Source organism: Malurus melanocephalus, unplaced genomic scaffold (genome assembly GCF_030028575.1).
Source record: "Malurus melanocephalus ecotype Western Australia unplaced genomic scaffold, MMel_1.1 scaffold_63, whole genome shotgun sequence".
NCBI lineage: Eukaryota > Metazoa > Chordata > Aves > Passeriformes > Maluridae > Malurus > Malurus melanocephalus.
This window is the reverse complement of record NW_026623295.1, coordinates 1,887,819-1,904,400: the sequence shown is the minus strand read 5'-3', so window position 1 is coordinate 1,904,400 and position 16,582 is coordinate 1,887,819.

The window sequence follows — 16,582 nt, the reverse complement described above, 5'->3', positions numbered from 1 at the left end:
TTTTTTTTTTTTTCTTTCCTAGCATTGCAATTATGTGTTTACCATTACAATCTACCAAGTAGAATTTGTCCATGGCCTCTTTATATCTAATTTCCACTAAATCTAATGGAGTTAGCCATCTAATTCACTCTATTTATAAACCCCAATTATCATCCCTGTGTAAATTTGATAAATGACATAAAAAATGTTCACCGCTGTTATTTTTTAATATTCTCCTTAAAGTTTATTCAGTCTTTTGCAATTTGCAAAGAGACTAATATAGGCATCTAATTCAAGGTGCAAACATTAACAGTTCAAGCACAGAGCTGTGAAAGGCTAAATTAGTCTTAAATTAGTCTCACCAGGATGCTTAAGTTAGCTAAATAGTTAATAAAAAGAAGTAGTTGCTTGCAGCAGCCTGCATTTAGTGATCATCGTACTTAAGAAGGAACACACATTGCTCATAAGTTGCAGGAAGACCTATCACATGTTGCTGGTTTCTAGACTAGCTTCAAGTGCTTCCAGAAAGGTGTGTCCTGGGCTAACTGTCTAGGTTCCCTCTACATTTAATAMATCCTTATGAGAGTAATTCGGCTCCTCAATTTTAGACACGTGGATTGCACGTGAATGAAATGATGGAAATGTCTATTTCTCTCTGCAAATGACAAAGGGATTCTGCATTGGCTCAAAATTGGATGAGTGTCCAGCACCCCCTCCCAATGAACTACATCACACTTTGGAAGCTATCGAAGGTACTTCTATTGACAATATAGGGAAAGATGTTGACTTAGGTTATTGTTTTTCAGTCTACAAATTTCAGTCTCCTGGAGTGACTGCAAAAGGGCTAAAACAACCTACAGTTACTTTAAATAGCTGGCCAAATTCCAGTTCAACCAGGATGAACTGATTCCAGTTCAAGCRGGATGAAAATTGGGTGCAGTTCCTGAAAACATGCAAAGTCGGTGATCTCTCACTCTCTTTTTCCTGATTATCAACATTGTGATCCCAACCCAGAGAGGCAGATGGATACAGGAAAATCAAGACAAAATCTCAAAGAACTGGAAAAAACCTTGCTTTAGATTGACCTGTATTTCTTTATTGTAGGCAGGTATCTGTTAACATTTAAAGTGCCTAAGTAAGCTTTTTGGTGATAGAAATAGGCTCAAGATAACYCTAACTCTTATTTTAAGTCACATTAGAATATTTTCTGTGAAGAMACATTTTTCTTTTCTCCTTTTTTATATTTTTGGTTATGTTTTGTTTCTTTAACTGGTGTTTTGATGTTTTTGTTGGTTTGGTTTTTTGATGGGATGTTCTGTGTTTCTTCTTTTTTTTTTTTTTTACTTTTTTCACAATGATTGAAAAATTTGCAGTGGGCATAAGCTTTCATCTCCAGGGCATCATATTGCTTAATCTTTTTAACTGAAGTCAAGACCTTGACTCACTGAGTAATAACCAATAGTTTTGTTTCTGTGTAATTACCAGAGSAAACTGGATACAGAGTATAGCAGAGAGGCCTCTAGAATGTGATATTATTGCAAATAAGCCATAGCTATATTATCCTTTTTCAGACATTTCCAAATGGTTTTGTCATTGTTCCAAATAGAATTAATTGCTATGTTTCTACGAAAACTCTGCCTGTTCTCATGGTTCCTGTGACTTGRTAATAATTGCTGTGGAAATGTCTTAGGGCAAACTGTTCTTAGTAACCAAGTGGGAATTTAGTATGCAATGGCAAGATACATAATAATAACTGAAGAACAGTGTTGTGGTGTGAAAGACATAAGATAACTCTCAGCCAAAAAAAAAAAAAAAAAAAAAAGGCAAATTGAAATTCAGAAAGCATACCTGAGTAGCATACCTGAATACCACACTAAATTTGGCTATATTATATTCTGATATGTCAGGGCCTAAACGCTTTAAATTTAACTGTGACTGTTGAAGGCCAATGGTTGCATCTGTTTTAGATGAAAAAATATTTTAATTTTTTTTCCTCTCTATAATCCTCCTTTACCTGTATAGCTCTTCTTTTTATTCCTATGCATTGACAGAGAATGACATTCTCCCTGAGCAGGAAGCATCATTAGAAATCTGGTTACATCATTTTGAGAGGTCTTTGATGTCAGGAAAATCTAAGCCATCAACAACATTCCCATAGACAGGAGGGAATAAATTACATTCCATTCACTCCAAGGCAAAGAAAATGACYGAGCGTATCAATTTGAATCCATAAATCACGGACTTAAGGACTAGATCTAATAAAAAACAAAAGCATTTTTTAGTTATGTAATTTAGCAACTGATGTTAGTCACTTACTTTGTGCTGTGGTCTGTGGAAGATTAGTTTGTCAGTTTATCCTTGGCTGCTTCTGYGTGGTGAAAATGCACAGCCTTATTGCTAAGAGTGCCACAGCCATAAACCCACCATCTCATGCTTGCCTTAATTTAGTTTTACGGAGATAAGAAATCTAGAAAGAACAGGAGACAGAGGTGGTAGCTGTCCACTTGGACTTTTTCCAAGGAAGACCACAGTTCATGGCTTGTTTCTGAGCCTGGGGATYCCTCTTGGCTCATTTACAGTTTGCCACATATCTCCAGGAGTGGTTTCCAACTTTAGGTCCTAGTCCGTGATATGCTGAAATAAAATCTTCATTATCCCTGGCCTATAAGCTGCTTAATAATTRCAGCATAAAAGGAGGAAAAAGGAGTGAAATCCAGGACATATCTGTAGAAGGTTTGTCCCCAGATTCCTTAGGGGTTTTCTTGTTGGTTTGGTGTGCCTTTTTTTAAACTTTCCCCCTAAGTAGTATTATTTTAATAACATTTTATTTCATTATTTTAGTATTCCTTCCTGCATATAAAATTATTGAGGCATATGGTAGGTTACAGAATGAGAGGAGTTATTTTGATCTGTACTGAATGCTGAAGTTACCTACAGCTTCTGATAAGAATATGCAAGTGATGATTTCTATTCCATTGTGAAAGCAGCTGCATTGAAATTGCTGATCCCCTTGCCTAACCCAGACTTATTTAGAGAAATAAAATTGTAATCTGTCTCTTCTAATGAGAGAGTAGAATGCTGTCCACATTGTATAGTAATCCTTTTTAAAGCAGGGACACTGTGTATAATATTTTACATAAATGGAAAAAAGTAATCTTATCTACTGCATATCCCCCTTTCAAGTGTTGTGCYGGTTTAGTCAGACTAATGCTGTTGACAGAAATTTCTCCACTCAGATGAGAAGGAAAGATGAGAAGAAGCATTGCAATGGTGATAGAAAAGCTTTATATAATGAGACAAATCCCAGAATCTCTAGGGAGCTCATTCAGGATGGAAACCATTTCATGTTTCTTTCATTATGGGAATGATATTTTAGCTATTAAAAGTACAGAAGTCAGATTGTCCATGAAGTTACTTTAATAGGATGATTCTGAGTGGGTCGCCATTTGGTTTTGAAAGCAAGAGGACAGAAGCCTATTTTTTCAACCATACCATGCTGCAAACAATTCCAATCTATCACAGGCTTTAGAACCTCTGATTGTATAAACCTGTCAAGGCGTCAAAGCATTACAACRTAAACAGCACAATCTACCAGAGCTGCAAAGCTATTATTTGGTAGTCTGTTTAGTTTCATAGACTTTTTCCAATTCCCTGACACCTTAAACAAAATATGACAGGCATTTATACCATATAGTATACAAGAAAGATCACTCTGTGAAAAAAAAACCCCTTATCTAGGGGCTTCACCAATGAGGAGAGAAAAGACAAAATAATGGAAACTGGGAACCACTTTGTGATATTTTGTATTATTTTTTGATGTACACAAGTAAGGTCATAATTCCCGTGATCTTTGCAAAGATATCTTTGCTGTCCAAACTTTGTTTTACACAGGGAGGGAGGCTGCCTCTCAAAGACATGTAAAATGACCTATGCTGCAATAAAGTTGAGACAAATAGAGTTGTTTGCTCTAAAGAGTCAATTTTTATTTTTTGTTGACGACTTTTATTTTATTCTGGCCTTTGTTTTTCTYTTTTCTGTCCTGGGTCTTTTTAGCTGTTACAGAAGATCTTGTTTGAGTTCATAGTCCGAAGTGTAGTGTTATATACATTGACATGTCATCCTGTGTAAAGAGAGGGTGCGACATAATCCTAGGGAAGAAAAAGAAACAAAAAAAAATGACCCTGAAGCTTAAAGCCAAACTATCTTTAGTTCATACATGTATTTTCTATACAGTAATTATCCTATGTAAGCCGAGTTCTCCTAACAGAAAGATACCCGTGCTGAGTTTGAAACACAGCATTGTAGTTTATAAAACTGGACCAAATTTCTCAAAAATAGACCATTAAGAAGTCTCCCCGAGTATTAACTTGAATAGCACAGGCTGATCACATGGGAGAGCATGCTGATATGAAGAGAGACAAGTATACTTTCAAGGGACTGAGATTTGAAATATTGATTCAGTCACATTAATTGAATTTTTGCCTTGAGAAGTGATTACAAAAATGTTTCTCCAATATTAATTTGTATCTGCTTTGGATAAGATTAACATTAATTTCTTCACCAGTCCCCATTACTCTTTTATTATTCATTAGCATCTCCCTTTGCATGTGTAAGAGACCTTGATGAAGCATGTTTATTCATAGACTAACCTTTTTAAATAATTCTAACAGCTCTCTAACAGAAACCTTCCTGGCATGCTGAATATCTTGTCTTTGTTTCATTATTCAATCCTTGTGCTCTATCCTCCACTTGAGATGCTGAACATGAATCATACTGCTCTTCCTACTGCTCTCTTCCTCCCACTGAAATGTCCTCTGCAGCCTGATCCCACAGGATAGCTCTGTTCACAAAATACTGCAGCAAATTGTCTCCTCTCCTCCTAGAATCTAGGACAGTATAATTTCCACAGAGCTTGTGTGCAATTATTGATTTATGCTGTCCTTAGTTCATCATATATTTGTTATCATGTTTTGATTCATTGTTCATTTACCTCTCATTAGAATATTTGGTGTGAGCTAGCCTTTGATGAGAGCTCTAGAGACAGCATTTTAATTTTTGCTTTGTATTTRCAAGCTTCTGACTATTTTTTTGAAGCAGACAACAGGCAAAGAGAAAGGGAAAACATAAGAARAGGAACAAATCAATTAATTTCCTCTTTCTTTGCAAAATATATMTACTTATCTCCAGCACTTACTAGTTTTTAATGAAAATACACTGTGAAATTCACTAAAAAAACCTTATTCTAAATACATAACACATACATTCATTCACGTTTCTGATAAGCCCTCCTTCCACAGCAAGTATGTGTATTTGCCTCTAGCAAAACGCTGTCATCCCTTGCATTATCTTTTTGTATTTATCTTGCTATAATATCCAAAAGCTCTAATAAAGAAGGTGTTACAAATGCAAGATATGATTCCTGCTTTAAAGAGCTTACACATTTTAATTTTCCAAACAAAAAAAATGAGTGGACTTTTTCCTTTTTTTTTTTTTTTGCAATTAAGTTTAGGAAAAATTCTGAAAAAAATGCATTGATAGTGCATTCAATTTTTACATATCTGGAAAAATAATCTCTTCCATGAAGGAGAAAAAGTACATGTGCATGTAGATTCTGACTTTTTTGTATAGTCAAGCAGTATAATTAGATATTGAARCAGCCACAACAGAAATAACTTTTATAGAATTCAAAAGAATGAGAGTTGGTTTYTAAAACAGATTGCTAAAAAATGCTTGAGTTTTTGTTTGGCTTTTTGGTTTGTTTTTTTGTTTGTTTGTTTGTTTGTTTGTTTGTTTGTTTGTTTGTTTGTTTTTAATGGGGGAAAGAAACCTTTACAAGCCTCATTTTATTTTCTTGAGAGGCTAGGATGGGGAGGATAGGAAAGGAATGTTACCCTAGGATTAAATTCAGTATTTGGAAATTATGAAGTAGAATAATTAACAAGTGCTTAAATAGCAGGCAAACAGGAGGAGAGGTAGCATTTCAAAATAGAAATATTTTAAAACAATAACTTAAAAAAACTTATTTGCAAAATGAAAGAAAAATCTTTTTCTGGTGGGTACTTTGTGGGAAAACACATGGAGAGATCAGGGGATGCATTATTTTGTCTCTCTTTATCTCAACACACAGAAATGTGCRTCTCTGGTTCCCATTAATACTCATATAAACAGTAACTGACTACTAACCTTCCACAGTCTCCAGAACACATTCATGCTTCCCACTGTCTATACACCATGTCACCCAGCAGATATAGATGACTAAACCTGGGCATCTGGTTGTTTTAAAAATGTAGTAAATGCAAACTTAAGTGAGCAGACAGAAAGCAAAACCGCTTCCCTTGGCTAATGAATTGACCTGAATTCTGCTCATCCTTAAATGCAGTTACTGACACAGCTTTTTCATCAGTTTTGATATGCTGACCTCTGAAGAAGGAACTCACAAATTTCGTTAGACCATTTATTTCAATTGCTGTTTATTTTCAACTGAGGACTAAAAGGGGCTCCTACCAGGGGGAAAAAAACAGAAGGGAAAAACCCAAATGAAAACAGAAAAATGTGTTGCTGTAGAGAGCCCTGTGTAATTCTCTGGTAGAACAAGTACTTCACCCATGCCCTACCTAGACCAAGGCTTGAGTATTTAATACATATCTTTATTAACACAGTACCTGACAGTTGTGATGCCTGTGGTGAGACACTTGAAACCTGTGGGTTAAATGCGGGGTATCCTTTGTGTTGGGAAAGGTGAGCAAGAAAGGGCTTGATTTGCAGAAACAGTTTTTCTGAAYTCTTCACAGCCTGAGTGGAAGGCCAAGGTCTTACAGTGTTTGTAGATGACCTCTGCCTGCTTGATCACCCACTACAGAATTTACATTTTGCCATCCTGTACTACGGATTTCTTGCAATCATTATTTAGAGCTGCTGGCATTTAACTTTTTTCAATTATTTTTTTCTATTCCCAGAAGGGGTTTTTCTAGGGTAGTACAAGTATACTTTGAATTTTCACAGACTTYCTCAGACTAAAACCATATTTGGAGTTTATGTCTCTTCGGTGTGGAACTGGCTTTATGTTTCAGCAAGGAGAGTTCACACCATGTGAAGCAGGTGGTTTTGGCTACTGTGCAGATTTYTGGCATGAGGTTTGTAGGAGATTGTTTTCTTTGGCAGCTTGCAGACTTTGAACTTACAAGCCTTTAGCTTGTAGGTACACATTACTGAGGGGTACTTTTGGACAAATGTRTACTAGAGAGTTAACTTTAATTTTAACCTTTCCTTTTATGAATGGAAGTCAGRCATGTAGCAGTAAATTTTCAAATCTCTGTGTAGGTTTTTCAGCTGCAAGACTCACATTAAATTCAATCTGCCATATGTTATATTGGCTTGCAGGCTGCAGAGGTTATTTTCATGATATAACTTATTGCAAAAATTGTTTCAACAGCTCCATCTTTTGAGGAAGGGCACTGAGTTTGGATGCAGAACAGCTGAATAAAGTCCCCAGCTAATCCACATTCTCATCTCATCTTGTGTCTTCAATGAACACATTTTTAAACCCCTTACCTGATAGTCTTCTGTTCTTACAGCAGCACATGAGAATGAAAAAGGGCTAAAACAATGGAAGCCACAGCACCAAGAATGTGGAGTGTCCAAGTAGACATGCTAAAAATGTCAAAGGCATTGGGTCTAAAACCTTCTGAAGTAGCATATAACAATATATAATGACACTCCTATTGCTTTATTAAAGCAATAGTGTCATCAATGTGGTTTCATACACCTTTGAGCACTGTCTCATCTGCAGGTAGAAAGCAGGAAGAAGGATTAAGACATTTCTATAAATGATATTTTCTATAAATGATACTTCATCTTTAGGATGAAGATAGAATCCAAATTTTATTTTTTTTCTAATCAACATACGATGTGACCCCTTCTAAATACATATGACAATAGTGCTAGAAAAGGCATTATTCTCCCCTCTGGTGRAGCATGAAGTATTAGGGGATATCACAAAGTATGATAAAATGTATTCATGAGACCTGTTTGTAGATAAAAATTTCTGTCTCCCAAAGTTTTTTCTCATATTTTTAATTGCCATCTAGAAACAAATRCTGAAAAATATTTAAGATCTCTCAATCTATCTTTGTTATTGATACGAGAGATGGTTTCATAAAGAATTCCTACCATAACTTCATACCACTTTAGAACAGAAGAATTTATTGGATTCTCCACTGTATAATCAATGGATGGATGTCCCATGCCTGTAGGAAGGAATCTTGCTGACTGTACCCAGTGGCATGAGATAAAAAAGAATTAGTGTGAATCAGAGAAAAAAAATATCATCATGCTGAAGAGATGTTTTGCTACCACCTGCATCTCCACAAATCTCAAGTAGAAAAAAGAGCACAGGCTTGAGCAGTGATGGTAGGATTGTCCTGAACATTAAACCTCTGTACCATAAATCATTACAGATTAGAAAATTCAGGAAAATAAAAAAGAATTTTAAAAAACCAACACCTGAATCAAACAAAAGACAGACCCCTCATCTTAAACTAGCTATTCAGAATGCCAGAGTGAAGCTTACAAGTAGTATTGTTTCATGAAATGGGGAGTCTCTTTCTGTCATAAAGAGTAATTGAAAGGCAATTGTAAGCAAGATAATATCTATTTGCACAACCCAGAYGAGTGGATAATGATTTCCATTTGTTAGGCTTTATCTTGGGAGAGGGAGAAAAAAAAAAGAAACCTAGCTGTCTTTGCTGACATTAAAAGAAAAGTTAGTTTTGGAAAGGACAATTACAAAAATCAGTGGCATTTTAGAATTTCAAGAACAAACCAAATTGGTTTTGGGATCTGAGCATACAGAAGTTTCCCAGTTCATAACAGTCAAAACAGAAAAGGAAGAAAAACAAGAAGAAAGTGAAAAAGCAACCAGAGAGGTGAAGTCTGCAGAACTGTGGAGACTTGCAYTTTTGTTGCTTCACTCCATTCTTCAAATGGTTGTGAAATATCAACTTAGAAGATTCACTCCATCATSAATCAGCACCAAAGTCAATAATGTTTTGACTTTACAAGTAACAGAGTGGGAGAACAGCAGATATTCTTCCACCCCCTTTGGTCTTAGAGCAAATTGGAGAATACAGTAATTTTCCACTGAGGAAATTTTACACTAAATAAAGTGTTAGATGTATTGAAATCATCTTTACAAGATGAGAAAGAGTTTGAGAGTTGCATGCATCCTATATGGACTGCTCAGAATTCAACCAGCAGAAAAAACCAGACGGTTGCTGCCCTCTTTTTCAAGACCWTTTTATTACAGCTGATTTCAATGGTTATTTGGCATTGCAGACTCTTAAGATGTGGTCATAGCCAGCCGGTTGGAAAATGCATATATAGGAAGATCTAACAGGAAATAAAGAAGAAAGCAGCTCACTTTTGAAAGAGAAAGCTGAAATCAGTTACATTTTATAGAAGTATTTAGGAGCAAAGGCACTGCGGTTTTGTTATAGGCATTTGCTGAATGTAAGGAAAGAAAATGTAATGGTATCTACTAAGGTTTGTGATCCTCACATCCACAGCAGGTGRATTCTTTTCCAGGAATATAATGGCTGTTCTGAAGTCTTTCCAGAAGGCAAGAGGGAGAATTAGTGTATAATAACAATGGAGATTTGACGAAAAGAAACTCTGACAAGAAGATTTGCTTCCAAGACCAAACAAAAGGGATAAAGGTTTCCACATTTATTTTGCCAATGAAAACCAGACCTTCCCTAAGGGCTGGAAAACTGTTTACAAAAATTCATGGATTCYTTCCTTCCAGGCCTGGCAATGACTCAAAGCATGTGTGGTATCTCCTTCAATGAAGGCTCTCTCCAGGGTCTCTGAAGAGTCATGCCTGTCTTCTCTGTCAGTCTTTCTCTCCTCACTTCACTGCTACCTCAATCTCCCTCCTACTTCTCTAAAAAGAACACAAGTGAAATAAAATAAAAATAAAATAAAATAAATGAAACAGCACAAAGCATTGTGTTCAAACAAAGAATGTTTCAGTGATCCTCATCTTAACCTTTTCACGTATCTGACRTAAGCAAGGGGAGGCATTCATTATAATGTGCTACCAGACAAAAGGGAATTTAGAACTAATAAACCAATAATGAAAGAATAAAATTATTCTTTTTCCTCCTTTAGCTTTCTTTTTTCAGATAGGAATAATTTTTTGTCCTTACAGGTTAAAGAAGCTAAGCTTATCGAAAAACACTCAATTTAACTCCACTCATAATTATTTTACCTTTTTCTAAATGCCCTTGAATTTTTAAGCTCCTTTGTGAGAAAACAAGAATGATATCAGGCTGCACGCACATGGATGTCTATAAAGAGAAAATATTACATCTTRGAGCTGGTGTGCAATAAAGAAGAAATATAGAAGAACAAGAAAATTTGGATTTGGGCCGCAAAAATGAATGCATTACAAATTTTAAAAAATATATCTGASGAGGAAGAGGAGGAGGAGAGGAAGCTTATTCACAGGATGAGCCTTTACATGGGAATTTTTAGCCAGTGGAATATTGTTATAGACATGTTTACAATTCCTGAAGATATGGGTTGATAATGGAAAYGCTGACAAACATTTTGGTCTTCATAGGATTGTAATATCCTGTTTAATGCAACCAAAATTGCAAGGTATGCTTTTTTACCCTTTTCTGTTCAGAAGGCAATTGCACAAGCATCTTGTTGAAGCAGTTTATAATATGATTAAACAGGCAACATTAAATCAACTGGTGATTGAATCCTCAAGAGAGAATGTATTTCAGTAGAACTTGTGAGTTACCATACTTCTTTATATTTAAAATCCCTTTAAACAGAACACATGACAGTGTGATACCACTCATCCTAGGCTCAGGCTGAAAATTAAGGTGCTCCAAAATATAAATATTCTATTTTTTTTTCCTTTTCCTGCTATCTTAATTTTAGTGTTTACAGAATGTGATGAAAGCTGGTTGTATTTGCATTTTATTTAATCTTAGGGAAGACTAAACTTCACACATCTGGTGAAGGCAATCTTCTAAAGTGTTTGCTTATGTAAATTAAAAATAAGATTTTACCTGCTACATTTCTAAGCAATTTATTTGTGCTCACAACTGTAACTAACAAAGATTACATTTTTTAATCCATATAATTCAATTTGTACTTCACTTTAATTCACGTCCCATTAGTATTTTTTGTTTCCATCTGCATAGTCCTAGGTTCATAAACGAAAACTTGTTTGTAAGAAAAAAAAAAGTTAAATCGCAACTCCCATAAATAAAAATTCTCAGTTTGGTATTTCTTCTCTGATTAGAAACTTCAGACAAAAAATTTGCTATGAAATTCCATACTTTTGGAGACATTCTTATTTCAGGATTATGACTCCACTCAAATATATATAGTTTATTAATCTTCTTCTATGTCTGAAATGGTGAAAACTAAAATATTTAACTTCATGTTTAATGTTTCCTTATAAATCAGTTCCTTTCACTTTGTCCTAATTATTATTGTCTCCCTCTGAATGTTCTTTAACTCATGAATGTGTTTGTTAATGCAGTTTCCACACCTCTAGGCAATGTTCCACATAAACAGCATCAGACTACCCTTTTACAGACTCTTCTACCTTCCTGAGCTGCAAAATGAACATGCATCTTGAAATTAATTTAGCCTGATTTATTTATTTGCTGCTCAATTGTTCTATCAATTTATATTCTTCTGTTCTCAGACTGCCAAATCAACACATCTCCATACATTTCACAGCCTATCTTGGTTAAATGTCACCTGAGCATTTTGCTATCTGTGGTTGATTTCCATCTCTGAACCACTGAAGATACGCAGACCCGRGAGGTCTTCTGGGTAGCCTCTAAGAATCCCCCTTGGTGCCCTATTATTTGCTGCTTATCAAAAATCTCCACTGAAAGTTCTTTGGCTCCTTTTCAATCCGTGTATCAGTATTCATACCCAAGCCTCCACAAATTAATCTGAGGGTGAGATTTTGAAAGAGATTTGAAAGCTTTACTAAAATCAAACTGCAGTGCATCTGCCACTTCCCTTCACTCACAAACTTAAAAATTCTGTGCAATAAAAAGCAAATAAAGTGAGCCTGGTAAGATTCATTCTTTACAAATCAAGCTGCGTATTGCTCACGGTTATCTTTTAGAAAAATTAATTAGACTAACAGGGCAGCTATTGCCAWCAGTCAGAATAGCATAAGCCTCCTGAGGACAGCTGTTCCTGTGAATTGCATCCCAAATTAAGAAAGTAGGCACTTTCAGATTTCAAGAACTGGAGGGAGATAGCAGAGCATGGTTGGAAGCAGGTTTAAATAATAGGATCACTATAGAACAGTATTAGGCGACCTCAAAGTTTTTGAACCTAAAAAAAAATCCAAACTCCTGACTTTGAAAGAGATACAGGACTAAATTCTCTGCAACTCAGTTGGCATGAATAGAGAGTAGAGAAGTGATGATTTATCCTTGCTGAAAGTTAGTTTGCAAACTTGAATAACGAAGAAAAATCTCAAGTTATCATTGCAGGTGCAGGAGTCACTATGTTTGCCTAAAAGATGATAGTAAACATCATAGGATAAGTAATTAAAAAAAAGTTCACATTTATATATCCTTGAAAACTGTAAAGTTTTAGAAATAAAAGAGGTCAACCTCTTACATAGCTCTGTTTATAAATACGTCTGAGGCAGGTGGCATTTGTACATATGTTAATTGAATTTTCAATGAAATCAAATGGAAAAATGCATCTCAGCTTAGAATTAGGCTATAAATAATCAYATATCAAGTGAAAATTAATGTCTTTGTTACCTTGATGAAGCTTCTGTCAGCCCATTCCTTCAGCTTTTTGGAGTCCCTGACAGTGACAACCCTGAGTGCACTGACTACTCACACCAATGTTGTGTTGTGTAAATCCAATKATGGTGCCTCCATTCCACCAACCACCTAACCAGTGAAGATGTGGAACAGCATTAGCCCTTGAATTGTCCCTTAAAGAATGCAACTTATATAGCCATTTATCTGTTCAGAACAAAGAAATCAAAATTACTCTTTGAAATTTCCATCTCCTGATGGTTAATGTTAGTTTCATTAGTGTTGCAGAGGATTTCAGAGTGAAAAAAAAAATCCAGATCCAAACTTTACTGGTTTTATCAAATAATTCTGAAGCCTACAATGTCATTGTCAAAAATAAATATCAAGACASAACAGAAGCAGAGGTAAAAGACACACTGAAATAATTATTATTATGACTAGATTCAAAGTTAAGAGTGATTTGCAAATATATAATTAAGAYTGTTTATAAGAATAGTTTCTGAATTTTACAAATTAATCAGCTGTATAAAAAAGTGGATTCATGAATCTTTGTACAATTCAAAGCTCTGTTATATATTTKTTATTTCATCCCTTTATAAATTATTTGTCCATCTGTGTTAGAAATATGAAAGGAATTTACTAGAAGAAGGGTTTTTCTCCCCCTTTTTTAAAGCTTTATCCAAGCAGTAGCCCTTGGCTAATATAAATTATCATAGCTCCATGGTTATATTAGCACTAACAATTTCCATTAGAAGTCTATCGAAGACAAAGTTTTAGATAGTTGTGGAAATTTTAAAGTCATAATAATAATCTGTTCTTGTACTGGCTGTGTGTATAACAAAATGCAAATAACATAATCCTAAAGTACTACCACAGTAGGAAAATGTGGAATTATTATGGAATCACTGCAGTGCTTAAAGTGGTGAACAGGTTTTGCTTCAGCTCAGGGCAAGAATTAATTTTTCAGGCTTTTCAAAATCTGTGCCTCTCTGTATTAAAATGGTAGGTAAGGTAATATTTTGTGATCTTCTTCCTAACTTCTCAAAACTAGTCTTAGGGGAATAAACCGTATTTGCTTTTCTTATTTTCCAACTCAAGTAGATTTCTTCCTGGCTCCATTTTTTTTTTTCTGTTTCAAAGATAAAAAAAACAGAAGACAGTACCTGAAGACTTATTATTACTTAAGCTGTTGAATTTTCTCTGGCAAAATGGTATGAAACTGTGGCATAAAATATCAGCTGTATGAGAGCAATCTGCTTTAGAAAATAATTTTTCAAGCATCACAGAGCATAAAGGGTRGTAATGTATAATTCAGCTCACTTAACAGGTCAAGGAAGCTCAGGATGAGAAAATCTCCACCCTGGGGTTGCTCATTACATTYCCAGTTTTAATTTTACATCATTTCACACATATCAATATAAAATATTTCCTCACACTAAGTTTGCTCCTGCTAATGAAAGCTTCCATTTTCCTCCTTCTTAAATTATATGTAAAAAGAGGTGAGATTTGAAACCTAAACAAAAAATATCTGAACACTTGCAACAGGCCAGGGMCAACTTTTTGGGCTTTATAGTTTTAAGAAAGCTTTGCTAAGCAGTTAGCATATCCTCCTATTCAGCATAATTGTATTTGATCAGAGGCTTATTTGGAAAAATAAGCTTCCAGAAGAACTRTATGGATGCTAATCATATTAGTGACATTTTCAGTCTCTGACTTACTKGCAGAATCTTGTGTCAAACTCCTGACTTGGTAGGTTCTTATAGCTCAACTTTGAACTCTGTGAGTTTGCATTAAAAGAGAAAGAACATTTTACTTCCACAAAGATTGCAATTATTTTCAAAGATGTCCATTTGATGCCTAATGCTTCTTCCCTAATTTGTGTTTTGAGCACTGACAAATTGCCAAGAATCATAACAATACTGCATATTCATCCCACGTAGCCTTGTGATTCTGCTAGATAATTTCATATGTTACAGTGAAAATAAAATCAGCATTTTTTCTCTTCTTTTACAGACAGAAAGAATAATTTATCTTGGTTTCTTGAGAACCAGGATATAATTGGAGATCAACAATGTACATAACCTGCTAAATTAAATCATGAAGATCCACAATAGAATTTTATCTTCTGTGAAATATATTAACAGCAATATTCTGCCCAGCTGAACAGAAATCTATGTTTAATTTTCACCTGTTGAGTCACAATGTCATGTAACATGGGGCAAGTTAACACCAAAATACTTGCTTACACATCAAAATACTTGTTTACACATAAAATTCCACCTATGAGGGGTCAGGCTGTACTTCTTMAATATCAATTGCATTTCAACTACAGAATTGTCTAGAGCTTGACCAGTAGGATCTCCTGGGTTATCAGTGTACAAGAGGACTGCAGTTACAAGTGGCTTTTAAGAAGGGTCCAGTTTAGGCAAAGGGAAAAGAGGATTTCTTTTTAAAAGAAATGTTGGTTTCAGAATAGTTACAATTTTTTAAAACCTTTCTGAAGCTGATGGGGAGCAGGATTTGTTTATCCAGTACTTTTCCTTTCAGCATGAAGGTGAAATTTCCTGCAGAAATGGAGGTAGTAAAGCTTCTAAAACAGAGGCCTGGAAACATTACCTAGAGTTCTGTCATGACATGTGTCTCCTTCAATCAATCACCTTTTCTAWGGCTCCTTCTGTAGTGATTCATTCTCTAATCAAGAGTAATAACAGATATAAGAAAATATTTTTAAGTGCTCCATCTGAGGACAAGGAAGAGAAGAAAAGCCTTTAGCTAAACTCTATTTAGCCCATTTTCAGACATGTCTGAATACAGAGGGCTGTATTCAGGTGATACCATGACTCAGCTGTTGAASTTTCCCTGGGATGCAAGTTTCTCTCCCACCCTGTTGTTTGTTAGTTTTACTGCACTTAGAAGGTGGTTYCAATCTTCAGCTCATCATTCACTTTTAACATCATTACTAGAGAACTCACTTTTCCTCTGAAGCTGAAAGTTGCGTGACCACATTAGGCACTTGTTCCTACYGGCCTTTATTTTTGTTTTAATTGCCTTCTTCAGGAGCATTGAATTTCAATATACAGCAAGAATTAGATTATAATATTGATATTAATACCTAAAAACCCCATGTCTTTAACTCCAGCATTGCTGGCAGCAGATATCTGTGTGCAGCTTTGGTCTGGGCARGCTTGTGCTCTCCCAGACAGCACCAACACATGGTATGGTGGTGGCACAAACAAATTCCTAAACCAGAGGCTTGGGGACAGGTACTATGTTTCAGGAACTTACACAGCCAAAATGTGCAAAGCTCAGGAGGCCATAACACTAGCCCTTAGAGACAGCAAATGGCCCTCAGGGTGTTTTTCTTGTRCAATAATCTATCCTGTGAGTTTATTTCTTAGAACTGAGTAGGTGTGATGATGAAAAGCAGCAGTCAGGATGCAGCATATGCCAGAGTCTCCACGGGGCCAAGCTCTATGGAGACCCCCTTGGGTGCTCCCCACCAGGGCAGTGCCTGACAGCCAGGTCTTGTCCCACTGCCCTGGGGCTGCTGTGGCATTGCTGCTGTGGCATTGTCCCACTGCACTGGGGCTGACAGACCTGGGGCACTGACCTGGGGTCCTGCACCGTGACAGGGTCAGGGAGCCCTCAGGAGGCTGGAAGGTACAGTCAAATCATCAGTGCCCCCCTGGTCCTGACAACAACAGGATAGTGCCAATGGAGTTTATTCCCACAAATATTTATATTCATAATAAATTCAACAGGTTTTCTTTCTCATACTGTAT